Below are 21016 nucleotides of genomic sequence, written 5' to 3' on the forward strand. Positions count from 1 at the left end.
ACATCCATGTTAGCTTGCAGTTTTCTCTTCTTCACTGCCTTTGTTAGCGATGCATTTCATGGTGCATTACCGCCACCTGTAGATTGGTGGAATAGTGTGAAACCTTTGACAGGACTCTGTATCCTGCATGCGCACGCACATCTCTGTGAGCGTGCACGAGTGGGGACAAATGGGGACCAACTTATAAAAAAACACTTCATTGCACCAGTAGAGGTCACAAACTCCACAAACTCCACAGATGACCTTTAAGCCAATGCATGCTCATTGAAACTGTAGTGAGAGCAGAAAGTAAACCAGAACATATTGGTTCTGTTCCAATGTAAGAAAACCTAATTCAAAATTACATTGACTGTTGTAATAATGCAAATTACTAAAACTTCAGCCTTGGAACATAACCTTGCTCCACACTATGTTGTGCTATTTACTGCATTTGTATAGACAGGGAGTAAAAATGAATACAAGTGTTAAATGTGGGTTGAATGTTATCAGCTGGATAGACTAAGGCTTGTCAGTGTTCCTTGTCCCTAATAGCACCACATACACTGAAACATGAAAAGGCATAGAAATATTCAGAGGTAAGGATAAGGAAGGGTAAGGGAGAAACAGTTACCACGGTGTATGTAGTAATACTGAACAAATCATCGTTTTTTTTCCCAGGAAGACCGATGAAACAAAGAGGTTAGTGGAACAGCAGCTAGCCCGAATGTCTCATCATGACTTTGCTCTCTATTGATCTCAACAGAAACACCCTGAACTGTGACAGTAGAGAGATGATGAGGGGAGAGAGAGTTAGGGGATGACATACAACAAAGATCCACTGCCGGAATCAAACCATTGAAGCTGCAGCCACGTGACATGTGTCCCAACCAGCAGGGTTCACACCATTGCTACAATTTGAAATTTCTTGCTTTGGTATCTGATGGCAGCAAGCAATTAGTCCAACTTCAGGGTTTAAAATCTCTTATCAGACACCTTTGGGTGATGTCACAGATGTGAATCCCCTGTTTTTCTACAGTCAATGAGTCCAGGCAATCACTACCATCCCTCTGTCTCTGTCTCTGAATCCAGCAGTCGCTGCTTGGCATGCTGCTGATGTGTCCTCCTTGCAGACATGACTAATGCATGGAACACACAATATATATGCCAGTCAAAGCTCATTAGACTTGTGTGGGTGAGAACGTTCTCACATTTACCTTTTGTGTGTGCTTAATGAAACAATTTGATCTGTTAAATATACATAAGCCTGGATTATAACATATGAAATAAGATCACAGACCTCACACTGCACACACACACACCATCTCTATGTTCATTGTCCTTCACCTGATGAGTGTGTTTACATAGTGGTGCTGAGATTCCTGTGGTTCGCTGATGTGCCATCATAGCGTTCCCTCTCTGAGCTGGCACTTCGCCACAGGGCTGGTCACGCTAATAAAGACCCTTTGAACTGAACCGAATTGACTTGAGACACGCAGAGAAAGGGGGAGGAGAAGAAAAAAAGAGAAAGAGAAATGGAATTAGGAACAAAGAAGGAAAGACAGAAAGAGATAATGAAAGGTTTTGTCCTCCAGGTAAAGACCTGCCAAGGTACGAGTCTATGAATTTTGCCATTTTTTCCGTCACCCATGCTAACATTCATAATTAAAGGCTAGGCAGGCTGGATGGGTCCCCTAGATAAGGGCAGATGACGTCCACAGATAATGCTTGTTTCAACCTTCACTTTGATTTTTAAGGTCGTACTCAAGGGGCATTTGACATTTTGACATCTGACATTTAAAAGGAGTGGGCAATAGACTTCACTTTGGCATTTTATTAGATTTCTTTTTTTTTTTTGGACAGTACTTTGAAGCTAAAATATGAAGAGATAGAAATGTGACACAAGCCTGATTTGAACTCATTTCTGGCTCTCGTGTCAGTACTCAAGCGCTGCCAGACTTCATGTCATGCCCTCCTCTTCAGTCATTCTGCACCTCTAACTGTTCCTCCAATGACAATGGAAGTCTCCACATTTCAGTGCCCTGATGTTAATACTTAGTGTTATCTCTTTCAAATCTATCAAAAGATCCTGTACAATCCACCTCACTTGCAGTCTGAAATATAAACTGGATTGATTCTTATAGATCAATGTTGATGAGTTTATTTGGGACCTGGTCCCAGATTAGCAAAAAGGCTATCATAAGAACCAGACTGAATGTCAATCAAACAGTCAATTATGGCACAACAAGACATCCACAAGCAGGATGAAACCTAGGGGCTGTGTGCATTAGTTACTGTACCACTGATGAAGCAATGTGACATCTTGTGTGTGGGCCTGCGGCAGCTTCAGGCCTGTAGAGGCTGTCTAGTCCAACTAATGAGGATGGAGAGAGAGGTCAGAGATGATAGCCAATCTAAATAAGGACCTTGATATGACTTTAACACTGTGTCATAGTGTGTCACTGTGTATGTGTGTATGTGTGTGTGCTTGGAGGTGATGTCCTCCCACCTTCCTGCTGTTATGTTATGACTGGTGTCCTTGCTGCGAGCCCACTGTCAACAGGAGGTGTCATCCATGCAGCTCAGCCATCAGCGCACTGCTGGCTGCGTTCTGAACGCTGACAGATACAGACACACCTTCACAAACACAAATATTTTAATGCACACAAATATACACACAGTTGCATATCTAATGTGCTCTTTATTAGGCATTCTCCGAGCATAGACAAATACAGGGCACATGCTCTCAAATGTGCGCACATGCCTCCTGCTCTGTCAGTTCTCCCACTGGCCGTTGCTGAGTGCCCATGTTATGCAAACTCATAACAAAACAGTGTCAGAAACTGTGAGTGTGTGTCAGCTCACCTGACAGGAGCAGAGGGCCGTCTTCCTCCCTTAACATCCCATTTTCCCTCAGTCCAACCTCCTTCCATCCTGAAGCAGACTCTTTACCACAGCAGTTAAATTCAACTGAAGTTGACATAGACTCGCACATCTCTTGTATCTGTCTTTCTTCCTTATCTAGTTCCCTTATTGCACCTGACCACCTTTGGATTTTAACAGATAAAACCTTTAGTTTTTTTTGTTTTTTTAACAGAATGATAAACCAGTTGCCAGTATAGACTGGGCATGTAATTGCTTACTTGAAACTGGTATTTTTTGTTTTCAGAAAGTCTGTAATTTTCCCTGCTCAGCGGGACTCTGAATGAAAGCATGCCTATCTAACGTGGCATACAGAGAACTATTTTGGCATGCTATCTGTGCTTTAATACAGGGCTTAGCAGCCACAGCGGAGTTGTTAAGCAGCATTGTGGCTGAATGTTAACCAATACTGTAATGCCAACAGGCCTCATTGTGAGTGTAGCTGTCAGGAAAAACAGGAACTAAGCCCCACACTGGGGCCTGTTTCAAACACACAGCAGATGAGCGGCTGATGAAGAAGACGTTCCCTTGCAGAAGAACACAAGTGACATTTGAACACTTGAACAATTCCCAGAGATGTTGTTGAAAATATTTCCTGGGCGGGGGGAAAGATTTTAAAATGTGGAGGTACTGCACATATTTTTTTTTGATGATAATAGATAGATTTGCGTGTGTTACTGAAATATTGTATACAGCATCCCTTTCGTGTGCCAATGTTTACAAGTATGCTGGCAGATACGACGTGGGTGTGTGTTTCAGTTTCCCCGCAAAAATGTATGTTCACTCCTCTGAATCTTAATAATAAAGTCACTATTTTCTGAATTCATATGCTGCCTTCTTGTCTGCCTCAACAGCTTGTATATAATTTGTCAGCTGTTGTGTGTTTCTTGCCTGCAGGCCCCTGTGATGGGATCATTTAAGACTTATTCGCTTCAGTGATGGTGAGAGTGACACCTCCCTTTATGTTGTCCATATATGAAGCAGTGTAAAGGGACTTCACTTTGTCACATTTAGAACCATCTCACCTTGCAGCCCTATTCTTTGAAGGCATTTCTTGACACATGGCCGGCTTTAATATACAGTATAGGAGATGTTTAAGTTGTTTCCACAGCTGCAGGAACGTGACACAGACACAATAATGAAAGAAAAGCACTGCCTCTCGTATAATGGCTAAATTCAGGCAGGAATGGAATTTGTCAACGGATGTGAGACCCACTGGTCAATCATAGCAACTCACATAGCAACAAGACCTGCGTAGGAAAACTGAAATAGATGAGATGAATCAGTAGCAGTGCTTTACTGCTGGCATGCTTTAATCCTGGCCATGACAACACCTTTGTGATCAGTGTTTGTCAGTTTGTCCCCACATTCTGGGGTAGGTAACATTGCCAAGAAAAAAAACACTGCGGATAAAAGAATCTAATTAGGAGTTGGAGAAAAAAAGGAAAAATAATGTTTACAACATAGATACACTGTGGCTTTTATCTAAGAGCACTGCCTTTACCACACAAGCAACAACAGGAGGTGAGCCACTCGCAGCGATGCCCTCGGTCTATCCATATTTGTACATTCCTGATTGCTGTCCATGTGTACAGATGTTGCAGCTGAAGGTTGTTGACCTGGCCACATGGTGTGTGTATGGTGCGCGTCTCCACTCTATTACACCGTAGCCTGAAGTGAAACCTGAGGGTAGTCTTCACAGATTGATGGGAGTTCACACAGCTCACTGGAGCCTCGGGTGGGGTGACACAGATGCATATAAGCGACCAGGCACATACGCGAGCACACTTATGTGGCCTGAGAAGCACACGCAGACACACACAAGTACAATGTGTTCACAACCTGTTCAGTCATCCTCAGACACTCTAGAAGCGTCCCTCATCGCTGTTTTCTAGATGGGGTCGGCATGTCAAATAGCTCACCGTGAAAGGATAGGAATTAGATAGATGAATCTGTGCGTGTGTGTGTACGTAAGCATGCTGTAGGGCTTTGTTTGTATATTAGGCCGAAGTCCTGCATCACTCATTACAGCACGACACATCAAAGAGACAGGAGCCAATGCTGCTGCCCGCTGACAATATATGGTTCTTCCTGCATTATCCAGGCTCTGGTTTAGCCCATTAGAGAAAGTAGGACAGAGCTGGGTCCTGATGACCATATTTGGCCGGGTACTCTGTCCCCTGCAGCCATCTTGCCTGCCTCCACCACATGCTGCCAGGGCACTGCTGCTCAGCTCCTTTCCTCTCATCGTCTATCCCCGTTTCTTCTGTTTTCTCCTCCTTCCTCTCCTCCTCTACCCACCAGAACAGAACACTTTTCACCCCCCTCTTGGTTTCTCTTTCTGCTCACTCTGCCCCTTATCACTCTTTTCCCTCCTCCTCTCTCCCACTCATCCTGTTACTGTGCTGTTTTGTCTTTTCTCCCCAAACCCGCTTCTTCCGCTCATCCTCCTTCTCCCCGCTTCACCCTTCTTTACTGCTTCCTTTGTTCTTTCCCTCCTCATTACTTCCTGTGTTCCCCCTTTCTCCCTTATCCTTCCCCAGCAGGAAGCTCTGCGCATCCAGGTTTACTCCACTGGCTGTGTACAGGGAGCAGAGTCTGCTGGCCTCTGGCCTATTCTGGCTTCATCCCTGTGTTCCTAATCAGCCCCGCTGCACGATGCACACGTGTTTGCAAATTCATTAACGTACGCACTTCTTCGCACATGTGCACAGACACTTTTTGTTATATATGAGTCTGTGAGGGTGTTTAGCTGACATCTGCACACCCACAGCCATGTGTAAATGTGTTTGTCAATGCACGCGCACTTTCACACGCACTTAATTTGTGGCAGCACGTTAATACTCACGCGCACAAACACACACACACACACATACTCTCTCCACCTCCTGGCAGCGGGTTTGATCGCCTGGAAAATGAATACTAAATGCAGGGCAAAATGGCTGGCAGAGATCACCTTGGCTGCGTGCAGCTCACCGCCTGCTCTATGCAGGCATGAAACTGAAGCTCCTGCACACCTGTCTCCCCAATCAGATATTCTTGGACTCCACAGATTGGTAAGGAGACACAAAGTGATAGTTAGCTTTTGTTAGTAATTTTGTGTCTAAGTAGAGAGGACTGAGGCTCCTCCTGTGCCCTGGCTGTAGCATTCCCTCTGAGCCCTCAGTCTTTCCTCTCACTGCCTCAGACTGGAAGGAAACACACAAGGCTAGGCCGTGCAAAGGTTCCTACAGCACATACACATGTAGTGTACAGACTCACATTCATGCACAGGCATAGACAGTTTAGGCTCACATACACACAAGCAAGCACACACACACACACACGCACATGCAGAAACTATTTAATTTCACCATTGCTGTGCATCAAAGCAGGAGGAGAAAGCTAGTTGAGGACAGGGCCAGCTGAGGCTGTAGGAAACTGTTTGGGTCCCAGACACACACACATGCATACACGCACACACTCTGGATTTTAAAATAGTTCCTGTAATGATAATGATGCAATATTTTTTGATGTTATTCTTTAATATTTGTTGGGATATAATTAAATACTTGTAGCAGACCAACAATTCCTTCTAAATGTACACTATTCTAGAGGTGGAAAAAACACAATGTCAACCTTACAGAATCACTTCATTCTCTGTTTTTCAGCACAGCCTCTTACCAGTTTAAATACATCTGAGTACGAGAGTATGAGAGTGTTGAAGTTTTTACTGTGAGCAGTGTCAGGGTTTGAAGAATGGGAGCATTGTTAAGTTGTTACATTGTCGCTTTCTTCTGCACACGATGCTCGAACTGTTGAAATCCTGCTCTGCACTCTGATTTGGTTATGGAGGCCTGCAGGTTTAAGCCACTTGTTGAGCAAATTTTGCACTCTGCTTCCTTCACACTCATTCTAAAAATATTTTGCCGCACAGCTGAGCCATAATCTGCCTTTTTAGCATAAAAAAGTAATTGTATAAAACTCTTGCAGGAATTCATTTAGGTATCTCAAGGTTAGACTAGTTTTAGTAGATAAGACAGTTGTGTGGTAGCAGTAATGAGTTTTGAGGAAGGCATCTTTATTCCAGTACACACAGAATACTTTAGTACGCACACAGGCACATGAGCACACTCTTGCTAAAAATTCTGGGTTCCCGCAGGTATTTTTCCCAGGAAAATTGAGTGAGAGCAAGAATTCCAGGAAAATACTGGCATTTCAATTCTCGCCGTTCAACCCCACTTGATACACCTCCCAGAAAAATAAATCCATTGCTTCATCTAGTAAGAAAAGGCTGGATTTCATGAGCAAAAAATGAACAATTAAGGCCCCTACTATGGCTCTTTGTGTGTGTGTGTGTGTGTTTTGTGTCTGGTGTGTGTGAGGCAGGGGAGTAGCATGGCTATTTGGATGGAGTGTTTACAACACAGCCATGTCTGTGTGTTTATATGCGATTATGAATCTTTTTATGTATATGAGATGTGTTTATAGCACGGTGAGAGTGTGTTTGTGTCCAAGTGTTTGTGTTTGTGAGTGGGCAGTGTTTGCTTCTGTTATCAATCCGGGCCAGATGACAGAAGCCCTTTAGTGGAGAGTTAGTTCAGTTTAGCATGAAGATGAGGTTTGCTGGCCCGCGTGTGCCAGTTTTACTTTGCCGAGTGTATCCCTGCGTGTATGTGTGTCAATGAGTGTGTGTCTGTTGTGGGGTATTTCTGTGTGTGTGTGTGGTCTTTGATGTCAGCTGGTGGCTGCTACTGTTTGCAGATGTGAGTTTTAGGTAATCACAAAAATCACTCTGATCTATTCCTGAAATGCTGCCATTATATATAGCATTCTCCTCTTCCACCCACAATCTCTCTCCATTTTCTCTCTCTCTCACACAATATTTTCTCTTTTTTTTCCCTCTCTCCTCTGCCTCTGCTACTCCTTGTCTCTGTCCTCCATCTCCTACTCCCACACTCACTCTATCTCTCTGTTTTGTTATATATTACTGCTCTCTCTTGTTTGTCTCTGGTCTCTGGACATTTTTCTTGTCATCTCTCCTTTTTTCCCTGTTCCTTCACCCACTGCCCCCGAGCCCTACACTCCCCATCACTAACATTTCCCTCCTCCCCAGCATTTCTGCCCCTCTCCTTCCTCTTCTCCCTCCAACATCCTTTCTTTACCCTTGCTGTCCTCCTCCTTTCCTCCCTTTTTTTTTGCCTTCCATCACATGTGTGCACACTGTCGGAGGGGGAGTATTGATTGCACGCTTGGCTGACAGGCACAGTAATGGACAACTTGGAGTGTGTGTGTGTGTGGTGGTGGTAGTGGTGGGGTGTTTAAGGAACAGTCCTGGCAATAACTTACCTGACCAAGTGGACGGCTGCCGGGCAGGCAGGAAGGCAGGCATGCAGGCGGGCAGGCGGAGTGAGAGGTACTGCAGCATGTGGCGCAACATGACAGGCTGCATTTTAAACTGGGCCAAATATAGGGCAACTTTCAAATCACACCCTATATCTTCCCTGGGGAACTTGTTTCTGACCAGACACACCATGTAAAAACACTAATGGCAATAAAATGGACAAGCAAATTCAGGAATGGAAGTGACTAACCTTCCCTGCCGTCATATAATATTGTTTTACATTTATCTCGAACACACAGGATATCAAAAGTGCCGTTTTCAAAAACACAGCGGGCTTTGTTGTTGTCAAATCCTGAGCCATGCTCCTCAATAATCACCACTGCAGCATGGACAGCAACACACTGTAGGACATACACTGCAGTTAAAATGCTAATATGGGCGATTCAATTAAAACGATCTCTTTTCCATTGCCCATAACACCGCTTTGTGGATTTTTGTGTCCACTCTTTTATGGATTATTATGGAAAGAGAGAGTTGGTTTCTCTTCTCTCAGGCAGTTTTTGGACATTGTCATAATGATTGCAGAGCTTTACGCAGTAGCCTTTTGACAGTGCAATAGCTTTTGTTTCATGGTGCTGATCTAATAGTGAAGGCCTGTGACATTTGGGCTCAGGCTGCATACTATTACAAATACTGTACATATATAAACCTCATTCTGGTGCATCTGCTGCATGCCAACTGCCTAATTATGTGATACTGTTACACACCAGCACAATGCAATGTGTGTTATTACTAACATAGCACACATAGTGTAAGTGTTAATATCATCCCGCTGGCTTTATGTGCAGCATATACAGTACATAAATACATGCTAAAACACACGAACGCACATGGTGTGATTAGACATTATAGCACATATGCCACATCATTTTTAATTTATTTCATTCAATCTGTATTCAAAAGTACAGCTTCTAGGCATGAAAAAGGTTATGGCATCCTACAAATACTAATTCAGATAAATAAGCAATTGAATAAACACACATTTTTCATACATAATTAAGCAAAACCTGACCTAGATCAAGTAACTTGAATGAGTGATTCTAATTTGAGATGCCAGTTGTAAGCCATATAAAAAATGAATGAGGATATTCATAATTCTGTAGTAAGTTGTGGAACTTCTAAGGCTAATGTACCATAGGCTAACTACATGTATTATGCATTTATTCACCAGTGCTTACTGATTTCTGAACAATGGAGCAAACAAATGCTAATCTCGCATTAAATATGGTGCATGTTGCATAAATGTTCTAACAGATGTGGCTTTTTAGCATATGCTACCATCTATTAGAAGAAAGCCTGCGGAGAGATAGCCAAAAGTTTAGCATTAGAAAGCTGAACTGAACAGAGTGCAGCAGTGTTTGACCACTGGATGACAAACTGAATCATTTAATTGACCTTGAGAAGGTTATACCCTGGTCATGGAGATGTAAACACACACACGCACACAGCTTGAAAGTAAGTGACCCACAGTATGACACTTTATTTTGTTTTCATTTTGATGGCCCTTCTGCAGCTCTCCTGCTTGGCTGAAACATGAACGTGTTTTCTGGAGATGGGTGAACAGCCCAATCTGTCCTGCTGGTAAAGGTACATTAAATATTGACTTAAAGATAGAACCAAGGCCTAAATGGCAAGAAATTATTCATCATATGTCAGATATGATGTTTTTGATCATCTGAGCCGTTGATATGCTTCAGACCTCTGGCCTCCAGTGCTCTCCTGCTGACCTTGGACTGAATCCCATCATACCCACGTTGAGATGAATTACAGTACATATTGGAGTGAACAGTTTACTTACTTAAAAACATGATGTGAACAGCTGAAGACGCTGATGAAAAATTCATCTGGTACGCTAGGAGAATATGAGGATATGAGGAAGTACACACTGTCTTTACACCTGAATTTATACTTCATTGTTGGAAGCATAAATACAAACATAAATTAATTAATTACTGTTGATTGTATAGTACACAGTTACACTTAGCTTACTAAAATAAAATAGCATTACTTTAAGCAATATACAGTACAACTATTGTAATTATGATGTGTTGTAAAAAATGTCTAATTTCCATACTTTGGTTGGGGGAAATTTGCATAACTGTTGTATTATACTGAAGAAATCTAATTCGTTCTCATCAATGATGGTAAAAAACATTCATCTTCCCAAAACTCTGGAGCAAATCTTGTGCTCATTAATCACACTAAGTGGTTGAATCCTCAAAAAGTCCTCACTTTGGCTTTGTGCGGGATGTCCTGTTTTGTTTCTCAACTGTCTGAGAGGTACAGAAAAAGAGAGAATGCCTCTCTCTCGCCTGAGGCATCGGAAAACAATTTGAGAATGCTGTTGTCGGCAGTGCATTTAGCACAGATGGATACACAAATAAAAAGCTTTTTATGCAAAACTGATGCATAACAACATTTTGAAAGTGCCCAGTCACTCCATATTTCTGTATTTTGCTGAATCTCTCAGCCCCTCCCTCTCCCCACTCCAGTCAGTCCCTATCAGGCTTAATAGTTTGATGTCTCGTCTTGAGCGGAGATGACCAATTTTAGACTCAGTCATGGGTGACAGAATTATACAACATCTTGAAGAGACATGCAACATATTCAGGGGAACTGTTAAATACATTTTTGGGGAATAAAATTCTGATAAATATCAACCATTAGCCTCTGGTTATACCACAAATCTAAAAACATAATTATATGAGTAATATGTTCTGATTAATATGGATCACAGCTGGTTGAATAGCTCAGCAAGGCTAACATCAATCAGGATTGGACAAACTATCTCTGGGCAATTTACATAACATAAACCAATAAATTAAACTTGTAATTCATAATATACAATTATAATCTGCAATAAGCAGCCATGACAGAACATGCAGTATGTACAGCCTTAGGATTAGTAAAATAAAATATGGTCAGATATAAGCAGTTTTTCATGGTCAATATTCAAATACAGATATGAATGTATTGATGGTCTGTAGGCTCATACAGCAAAATTGAAAATGCTGATAAAATTATTTGATTAAAAGGATAATTTATGGCTTAACAGAAACAGAAAAGTCATTATTTTCTGTTTGTAGGCTCCTCCAGCACTGTGACTTTTTTTTGTGTGTTTGACTCTGGCAAAGGACAATATTAATAATTATTTTCCTGGCATTTCTTGTGCGCTGGATATTGCAGAGTGCAGAGTGAGAGACAGCATGGAAGTGAAGGAATGACATCAACCAAGGTCATGAGCTATATTCATACCCATGTTGTTTTGAACACGAGATGCAATGAAAAGAAAATGCCCCAGGGCTTCATTGTGTTATCCTATTGTTTCTGTGACCTTTTTAAAATACATGTATTTTTTTTTCCTGTTTTAATGAAATTGCTCATAAATAATTTGATCAATTATGTAATCCAACACATCCAGCGGGAGCACATGCACATTTACGGATGAGAAATAAGAGATACATTAAATTGTTTGTACTGTTTTGAGTGTTCTTTTTCCTTTAATTGTAGATATGATAGATAGAATTAGTTTTCAGTGACAGTCCAGATTTCTCCGCTATAGTAACATGAAGGCCAAAGTCAGTATTATCTATTAAGACACAGACTTCAGACTGTAACTGAGTCAACACATATTGGCACCGTCTCAAGTCTCATGGTATTATTCATGGTTTATATTCACCATCTGGCACTAATGCACAGTTTTCAGTTATTTTAGCAGCGGCATTAAAAGTAAAAGTGTATTTTTCATGCATTTTATCCCAAGGCAAAATCCTCCAGAAAACAATAACGGGCGAAGAAACAAGTAAACAAGATAATTGCTACATTTGTTTTGATTTCATTAAATTATTTCTTTACCCACTGCCTGGCGCCTACAGTACTTAGCTTACAAATGTATTACATTAACAGATTAACAAGTGAATATGCGAAGAAGGCGTTGATTCAGCCAGGAGGTTGAACTGGCTGGCAGGTACTTAAAAATGGCAAATAATAATAAAACACTGCTTTTATGCTGTTGTTAATTTGAAATGATCACCTTGTATGATCATTTCAATTAACAAGTTCAAGTTCTATTCACAGAAAGACATTTACTGGAAGCTCACAATGTTTTTTTTTTATATGGTGATATTGATTCTCTCAAAGCTTTTCATAATACCTGCAGCAATCATGAAAACACAATTCATCTTCTTTCAGAGCTGATTCAAGCCTTTTTCATTCATCACACATCCATGCATGCTTCCCTTGACCTAACAAACAAACTCACTTTCTTTTTGAAACATCCTAAATGAAAGAGCTGATAGACTTCCTCTGAAAAACACAATGTAAGATTTTGCCTTTTAATAGGATTTTAACCCTGGCGTTCTACATTAATACTCAGCAATTTAACTCTGCAAGAGAGCACCATTGTTCCTCTCCTGAATGAGAATAGTGCCTTGTCCTACATATTTTGGTCTTTGCATAGTTGCTTTGCATAGTTACAAGTGAATCCTTTTCAGATGTTGAACTGAGTCTGAGAAGTGCAGTCAGAGTGAATTTGTCTCTTGCCCGCAGCAGCTGAAAACAAACCAAATTTGAGCATGCTGCTTTCTGCAGAGCAAATTAGTACAGACGAAAACACAAACCAGAAGCCCCGCATGTAAACTTGAATCAGAAGAGCACTTTCGCAGTACTCACTTGCCCCTTTATTTTCATGTTTTCATTCCTCTCCCCTTCTTTTTCAGTTTTTCTCCTCTCCTCCCAGTCGCTCCCTATCAGTGCTGATAGTGTGATAGTCCTGACTTCAGATGACCAAATTTAGATGTAGTCGTGGGTGACAGAATTATACAACGATGTGAGTGGACACGCAATGTGTCGTAGTCATAGAGTACACAAACCCGAGTCAGGCGCAGCGTGCACACTTGTTCCCAGTCACGTAGCAAAAACACCATTCTCTCTGTTTGTGCCTCTCACTACTAGGGCACAGTCAGTCACACAAACACACACACACACACACAAACAAAACACACACAGCGACGAAAGCCCCACTTCACATGACCAGTGAGCTCTGACTCCTCCAATCTCTCATTTACCTGTTCCATCACCAGCTCCATCTCCTCTCTCTGTCTCCCTCATACTCCTCCCCACTCCCACTCCCTCCTCCTCTCATCCTCAACTCTGTTGCCACGGCAGCAAAACCTGACAATGAGCAAGAGAGAGATAGAGAGAGCAAATGCCATCTGAGTCATTTAATCCACAACCTGTGTATGTGTGTGTGTGTGTGTGTGTGTGTGTGTGCGTGCATGAAGGCGAAAATGTTGGATATGTTTGTGTACATCTCTATGTATCTGTTGTGCGTGTGTCTGATGTGTGTGTGCGCGTATGTGGCGTGTGGGTGGCTAAGTGGGAGAGCTGTGTGGAGTCGGTTCATCGGTTCACCACAGAGCTGTGGCAGTGCGAAGACAAACACTCTACCTTTATCTGTCTCGCTGCATATAGTAGTTTTGTTTCCGCTTTCTATTTCATGTACACTGTAAATATCTAGTTATTTCAAAGTGATATTCCCTGACCAGCTTCAAGTGATTCACAAACATTTGCATGTTGTGACGTCTTTGTGCCCTGACTGATCGAAAAAGCGAAACTTTGAAATGCTTTCGTGACGTAAGGTAGTTTATCTTGTGGTACAGCAACAGTCGTAATCAGTGGTCAGCTGATATGTACAGAATATCCCTGAGTTAATCCGAGGTCCTAGTGCCGTTGTACCAATTCTAGTCAAATCAGATTTATTTGTACATATATCATACAAATGTCTCAATGGGCTTTACAGGCTCCCAACATTGGCACTAAGCCCTCTAAGAAGACAAGGAAAATACTATTCACACTCACAAAAACCCTTAGCATGAGTGAAAAAAATTGAAAGAAACCTCAGGAGAGGAAATTCAAAAAGACTCCTCCTCCTCGGATGACCGGCTTCTCGAGTAGGAGCTGTAGTTGTGGAGAAAAAGACAACTACAAAGAAAGATCAGAAAATTGTAACAGTTTGTAAGAATTCATAACGCAAAGGGTTTAAAGTTTAACAATGGGATCATAATATGTCGAATACTAAAGTATGTACCAATACTATTGTGTAACATCCTATAACTAAAGTCATCCCTTTATGATATAAGTGAAAACATTTCACATCCACTGTGACGTCCACCTGATAACTACCACTGATTTAAATTCACAGCAGTCTATTCTCACTCAGCCATTGTTCTCTTTGCAGTGCTGTGTGTAATAATATCACTCTTACATTTCCAAGGCTTTGTTCTGAATGCAAATTTTAGCTCTCCAAACAAGCCAAGGGGCGAGTGAGTTCAAGGAGAGCTTCCTAATTGTGATTAAACTGCTGTGCTTACATAAGCCACAGCTGCAACAAGTGGGACCTGCGTCGACAGCTAGTGACACTGAACAGCGCATCTTTTTTAAACAGCTCCTGAGGAAAGCAGTGCACTAAACTTGACCCCCCCCCTTGCACTGATCTGAACAGCGGGTGGTACATATGCATGCAGGAAGGCTGAAATGCAAACTCACTGCTGGCACGTACAAACAAATAACACGCAGTCATGAATCGGGACGCAGATGTTGAGAAAAAACAAAAGACATGAGCTTACGCATAAGCAGGCACACACACGCAATGTTCTCTGAACCTTCCTGGAAAGTTGGTGTATGTGTGTGCAGCCAGTGGTTATGTGTATATTTGCGCGTGACACACTCGGATGTGACAGTGTCACAGGAGCACGGTGGATCCCCAAGCAGGCAGTGTCACTGACTGAGGGCCTCTTTGTCAAGGAGAACAGTGAGAAGAATTTATCCATGTCCAATGAACAGAGAGAGGGAGAGAGAGAGAGAGAGAGAGAGAGAGAGAAGGAGAGAGAGGGAGAGAGAGAGAGAGAGGGAGAGGGGGAACTGTAACAGAGAAAGTGCACTGCCCAGATTGAAGAAACCTGTGAGAGCTGAGATAGGGTGAGAGAAGAGAGAGGTCAGTAAAGAGACAGGGGTATAGAGTGTTCCTGGGGAAGAGAGACAAAATAGATAGAGGCTGAGTGAGAGAAGATAGAGAGGTGGGGGGAGAATGGAGAGGGAGAGAGACAGAGGGAGAGAGACAGAACAGGGCAGAGAGATCAAAGTGTCTGCAGCCCTGCTGAGAGAGGACAAGGTGAACACCTATAGGAAGTGGATGGGAGTAACAGAGAGACAGAATCCTTGAGACCGGAGATACTCGGGTTAGACACAATAACATAAACACCTGTGCGGTCTCATTTCATCCATAATATAATAAGTGTAATAAGTATTGTGAAGCTTATAATTCAGGCTGCAACTAATGATTATTTTTTCAATTCATCATTTACTCTATAAAATGGCTGGAGGCTGTAAAAAAAAAAAAAAGCCCATTGCACTTTCCCAGAGCCCAAGGTGACATCTTCAAATAACTCCAAAATCAAAACAAAAATGTTGGTTATTGTTTCATCACTGCTTATGAAGTTACCTTTGAGCAGCCCAGTATCCCGAGTTCATATTAGATGATTCTGTGGTGCATGATTCATGTTCAGTGCTGATGTTTGGGCCCAATCTAATGGTGCCAGTGCAGGAAGTAGTGTTTCCTTTATGTATCGAAGCGGAAAGTTAAGGTGTGAAGACTTTTGTGTGTGAGGCTGTGGTCCATGTTCCTGTACAACACAACAGTTAATGTTTGATTTTTGAAAAACACAACTACAATCTTTGCCTCAACTTAAACCAAGGCTTTTAGTTGTCCAAGCTTAACCATCATAAAAGATATTATTTTAAAAACACGAGGCCCTGGATGTAAAAAAAATATTGTCATGGGACATAGTGTGGGGTTTTGCAGAGGTGTGGATTTAATTTTTGAGGCTATAGCTTGTCAGACTTATTTTTGTGTCCCCAAACCTTTCAGAAACAAACATGTAACACTACCAGCTTCACAAGGTGGTGTTTAGTGCACTGCTGTTGTTTTGAATTGCATTATTTACTGTAGTTCTTCATGTTATTGTCTCTACTCCCTTTATATGATTTTGTTTGCATTTAGAGTAGTTTTAAGATATGGAGCCTTTACTTTTTCATATTCCATATGGCTTAGCTAATATAACCTTTTACCTAACATTCTGCACATAAGTAAACGTTTTCAAATTCTAATTTTTAGATATTCTGTATGTACCAGTTTCTTGGTAGAACGACATCACATGAATAAATCATCTCTACTCAAAATGTTGAACCTCACCTTAAAGTCTGAAATGTCTTCATATCCAAACTCTCAAAAGCCTCTAACACGGAGAATGGCAATAAAAGGGAAAGATGAGGATAAAAATCTGAAATACGGAGACAAAAGGGATAAAAGGAACAGAGAGACTGCTGTAGAGCGGAGGACAAAGGTGAGATAGAAGAGGAAGGCAGAGATGGTGAGATTAGAAAGGTACATGTAAGAGGAGAGGGGAGGCAGAAAGTGTGAATGGGTGCAAAGTGAAAATCCTGAGTCAATGCGACCAATAACATGTGCGGCTGCTATGAGATGCAGACACAAAACACTAAATATTTAATCCTACAAAAAGCCAAAAGGGGTGAGCGAAGGGTCCTTGGTATTTTTCCATTCCTGTTGACACCACTTATATACACACATGCCAAACCGACCTCCCAGCTCCTCCATATTGTCTGGGGGTTAACAAATGCTCTGAAATGGCAAAGGGACAGCAGCCCAGCTGTCTCCAAAAGGCTCACTCTAGTCAACAATGACTATTAATTGTGAGAAGAATGAGCAAAATAACACTTGAGTCCCATAATGGCTGGCGGTACAGTGTTCTTAAATCCACAGCCACTGAAGCCATTCCACTTGCAAATTCAATTACGGGAATGATTCATCCCTCCATTATGATAACTGTCAGATTTTCTTGTGTCATACAATAAGGCAGAAGGGGAAAAACAAATGATTCGCCAGCTCCACCCCCCCCCCACTGACACCCTTCTTTTCTCCTTCTCCTCATCCCACCCTCAAGCTTCTTTTCTCCATATGAGTTCTTTTTGTCTTTCTCTGCATCCTTCTTTTCTTTCACTCTTCCCCTGCTATCGCTCATCCTGCTTCCTCTGCTTTACTCTCCGTTCATCCTCTCCTCATCTGCCTGGGGGTGCGAGGCGAGATAGCGTTCCCTCGTTTTCTGATTTTTCTCCACATCCCCCTCCTCCCCTCCATCCATCCCACTCTGGCCCTCCCTTGCTTCCCTTCCCTCGCCTACCACCCCCAACACCCCCTCCCCTCCCCCCTTTCTCCCTCACGCTCCCTCTAGATAATTAAGATCTCTGATTTTACGGTTTTCTCTTTCATAATAGGCACTGCAGACACTAAAAGCAAGCCGCCAAGTCGCCAACACTCACTCACACACACACACACACACACACAAAACAGCAAACACACACAAATATGCATATGCCTTCATGCACACACTAAGATGAATGCATGCACCAAACAGCTAAATTCCCAACTGGGATGAATGTCCCCTCTCTCACTCTGCATTCTCTCTCTGTCTCTCTCTCTTTTATACTCTTCTGCACATACACACACACACACACACACACACGCAGCAAGTCGGGATATTTATGTATTTTTGCTTTTGTGTATATCTCAGTGGTGCCAGCATGCGGGGTGACATACAGCTGGGTGCAGAATGAAAGTGAGCGAGGGTTGGGGTGGGGTTGGGGGGCTAGAAGCAGTGTTTTCTGTATAGCTCAGACTATTCTGGCTCCGCTCGGCCCTCTTGCTGCTTCAGCTCCCTGCAGACTGACACCCGACTGCTACAGGGACTCAGCCATGTACTACTACAGCAACAGAGCACGTACAGCAGCCAGACACACAGCCCTCTCAGATTAAACACGGCTATAGTCTCTCACCGTTTGCTCTCTCTTTCTCTCGCTGACTGTATTTGCTTCCCTGACTCTCTCCACCCAACTCCACCACATCATGCCTACTTTCTATCTTTCATTCTCCTGCAGGAATGGAAGAAGCAGATCCTTTACTTGAGTAAAATCACTATTGCCACAGTGTAAAAAAAACTTATTCTGTTATAAAAGTCCTGCAATCAAAATTCTACTTGCACTGGCAATTAAGTATCAAAAGGAAAATTGTGCAAAATTAACCTTTTCAGAGTGTTTCAGAGATATTTTAGTAACCTTTTTTTTAATCAGGTAGTCTCATTGAGATCATGATCTCTTTTTTAAGAGAGACCCAAGAACATGAAAAATAGTCAGACAACCACACAACATGTAAACAGTACAAAAACAGCACATCTAAAGCCAAACAACCAACATCAAACATCAAACGACAAAGTGAATTGAAAAAAAAAACAAGTCATGAAAAGCATCGGATTGTACATTTTTTTAATTCTCAAAGGGAAACAAGCTTGAAGGCAGTTTGCTGTTCATTCCATTCAAAAGGTAAACATACTTGAATCTAGTTCTGCCAAGGTTAGTACATACATAGGATATATAAAGTTAAGTAGTTATTTGATTGTGTCTGTGGTAACAACGACTTAAATGAGAGAAAAAATGTCAGGTATCGGAAGCTTTAGCTGTAGAGCTTTGGAGGTGAATATAATGAGATGACTATCCCTTCCTGTTGGTAAGAAATTTCATGCAACTCAGTGATGCAGAGAGCAGTGATGAGAACAAAACTTGTAACTTGTGACAAATCATAACACACTGTGATAAACAGGGTTTAACTGCTGAAGTAACGATGGGGCAGCAGGACAGTGCAGAATGTCCCCAATACATTTTAATTAAGATAAATCACATTATTATTATTGTAACATATAAACAGCATTTTAACATTGTAGGTGATGTGGAGCTTATTTTAACTTAATGTACTGTTGGGAGCTTAATCTATGACAATGCATCTTATTTTATAGGTTGATCATATCTTATTTCTACCAAGTAACTAGTAGCTATCAAATAAAAATATTTTCTGCTGAAATATAGTGGAGTAAAAGTATGAAGTAACATAAAAGTACTTCAACATTGTTCTTATCTACAATACCTGGATAAATGTACTCAGTTACTTTCCATCACTGCTCTTCTGTCTTTCTATCTCTATCCTGTCCTGCCTCTTTCATTCTGCTGAAACACTTTCCAATTTCTTCTCTCTGTATTCAATTTTGTTCTTTTATTCCCTCTACGTCCACAGCCCATTCCCTTTGCTTCTTTTTTTCACTTATTCTCCTTACTTCTATCACAGCTTTCCATCTCCTTCTTTCCTCCTCCCCTCTCCTTCTCCTCGGAGTATAGATGCTGTAATCTTCTCTGTCTAATGCTGTCAATAGCTCTCAATAACAATGAAATAGCACCGGTTCCATCCCATCATTGATGAAGGCATAGCCTCAGTTAGGATCTTATTCGTCATCATGGCAGTCTGCTTCTTGGTAATAGCCAATCAGATGGCTCCTGCGAAATGCAGTGCCCCCATGATAGGTTCCCCATTGTTTTGATTGACTGCACCTGAGGGCCCGCCACTTCAGCTGGGCTCGATCAATACGCCATCACACTCACACAAGGTAAGCGCATGCGTGGAATAAACACACACTCACGAACCACGGGTCTGGACAGCACACACACACGCACACACACACACGCGCTTTGGTGAAGAGTAAATTGAGAAAGAGACCACTGGTGTGGGAAGCAAACAGAATACAGTAGTAACAGCCAGCAAAATGGAGAACTGTGAAGCACAATACACAACGGTGTGACAGCAGTGTGCTGTAGTGATCTCACTGTGTGGTCAGAATAATCAGCTGTTGCATAACTGTCTCTGTTGTACATGTACCATTATGTACATGCACACAAATATGACAACAGCATGGACCTTCTCTACTTTCTGGTGAGGTAATTATTTATTTGAACCTTTAATGTAACATACTGTGTTAAAACACTGAATGTGAACAATAATTTACTGAAATCAATGAAGGAGGAAAAAAAAGGCTCCTACTGTGTGCCTTGTATTTTATGTTGTGTCACTCATACAGATGGCCTTGCACAAGCCCTGCCTCTGTTCACATTGAGCTGCGATAACCATAATGAGAACAACACGGCCATCTGCACAGTACGGTGCATGCTATTAGTATTACAAACATGTTTGAACACACATTTGCCCACCCTTTGACACAACAAACCCGAGAATGAGCAACACATGAAGTTAGAGAATAGGAAGAAGAGGTCAGTAATTGCAAAGAGAGAAAAGAATAAAAGGGAGGAAAAAAGGAAATATGATTGGTTTATGAGGCGTAAAGATGGATTCAAAGCACAAGGTTGCAGATTTCTTTTTCTGATGTGTTTAAACATCAAAGCCAAACAAGCGTTGGAAAGGTGAGTGGGGAAACAAAACAAAATGAAGATGAAGATCTCAAAGTGAAAAGGCTGTAGAAAAAAGGATTGATGTTTGTTTGACACGATGGCAGACAATCCATATCATTTGTCTCTATGATGTACACACAAGTATATATGCAAACACACGACGCCAACTCATCTCCATCCCCGCATGCAGTCGTCAGGGTCAAAGGTCAGCTTTCTACAACTCCAGCACCGGCCCTGTGTTGCGCTGCATGGGTCAATTGAAGGTCATGAACTGACTCTCTCAGCTGTCTGTCAGACCTGTCTAGAGCTCAGACCAGTGAACCAGTTGTTTGAAACATTCCCAGGTCAACAGCCCCCACCACCACCACCACTACT

General features: G+C 41.9%; 1 protein-coding gene across 1 annotated transcript in view; it reads left to right on the forward strand.

The window, feature by feature from the left end:
• The window catches only part of grik5 (glutamate receptor, ionotropic, kainate 5), a 91027-nt gene that overhangs the window by 36258 nt on the left and 33753 nt on the right, over window positions 1-21016 (forward strand). The gene's annotated exons all lie outside the window — the stretch shown is intronic.

This window comes from Thunnus albacares, chromosome 8 (assembly GCF_914725855.1).
Source record: "Thunnus albacares chromosome 8, fThuAlb1.1, whole genome shotgun sequence".
NCBI classification, from domain to species: domain Eukaryota; kingdom Metazoa; phylum Chordata; class Actinopteri; order Scombriformes; family Scombridae; genus Thunnus; species Thunnus albacares.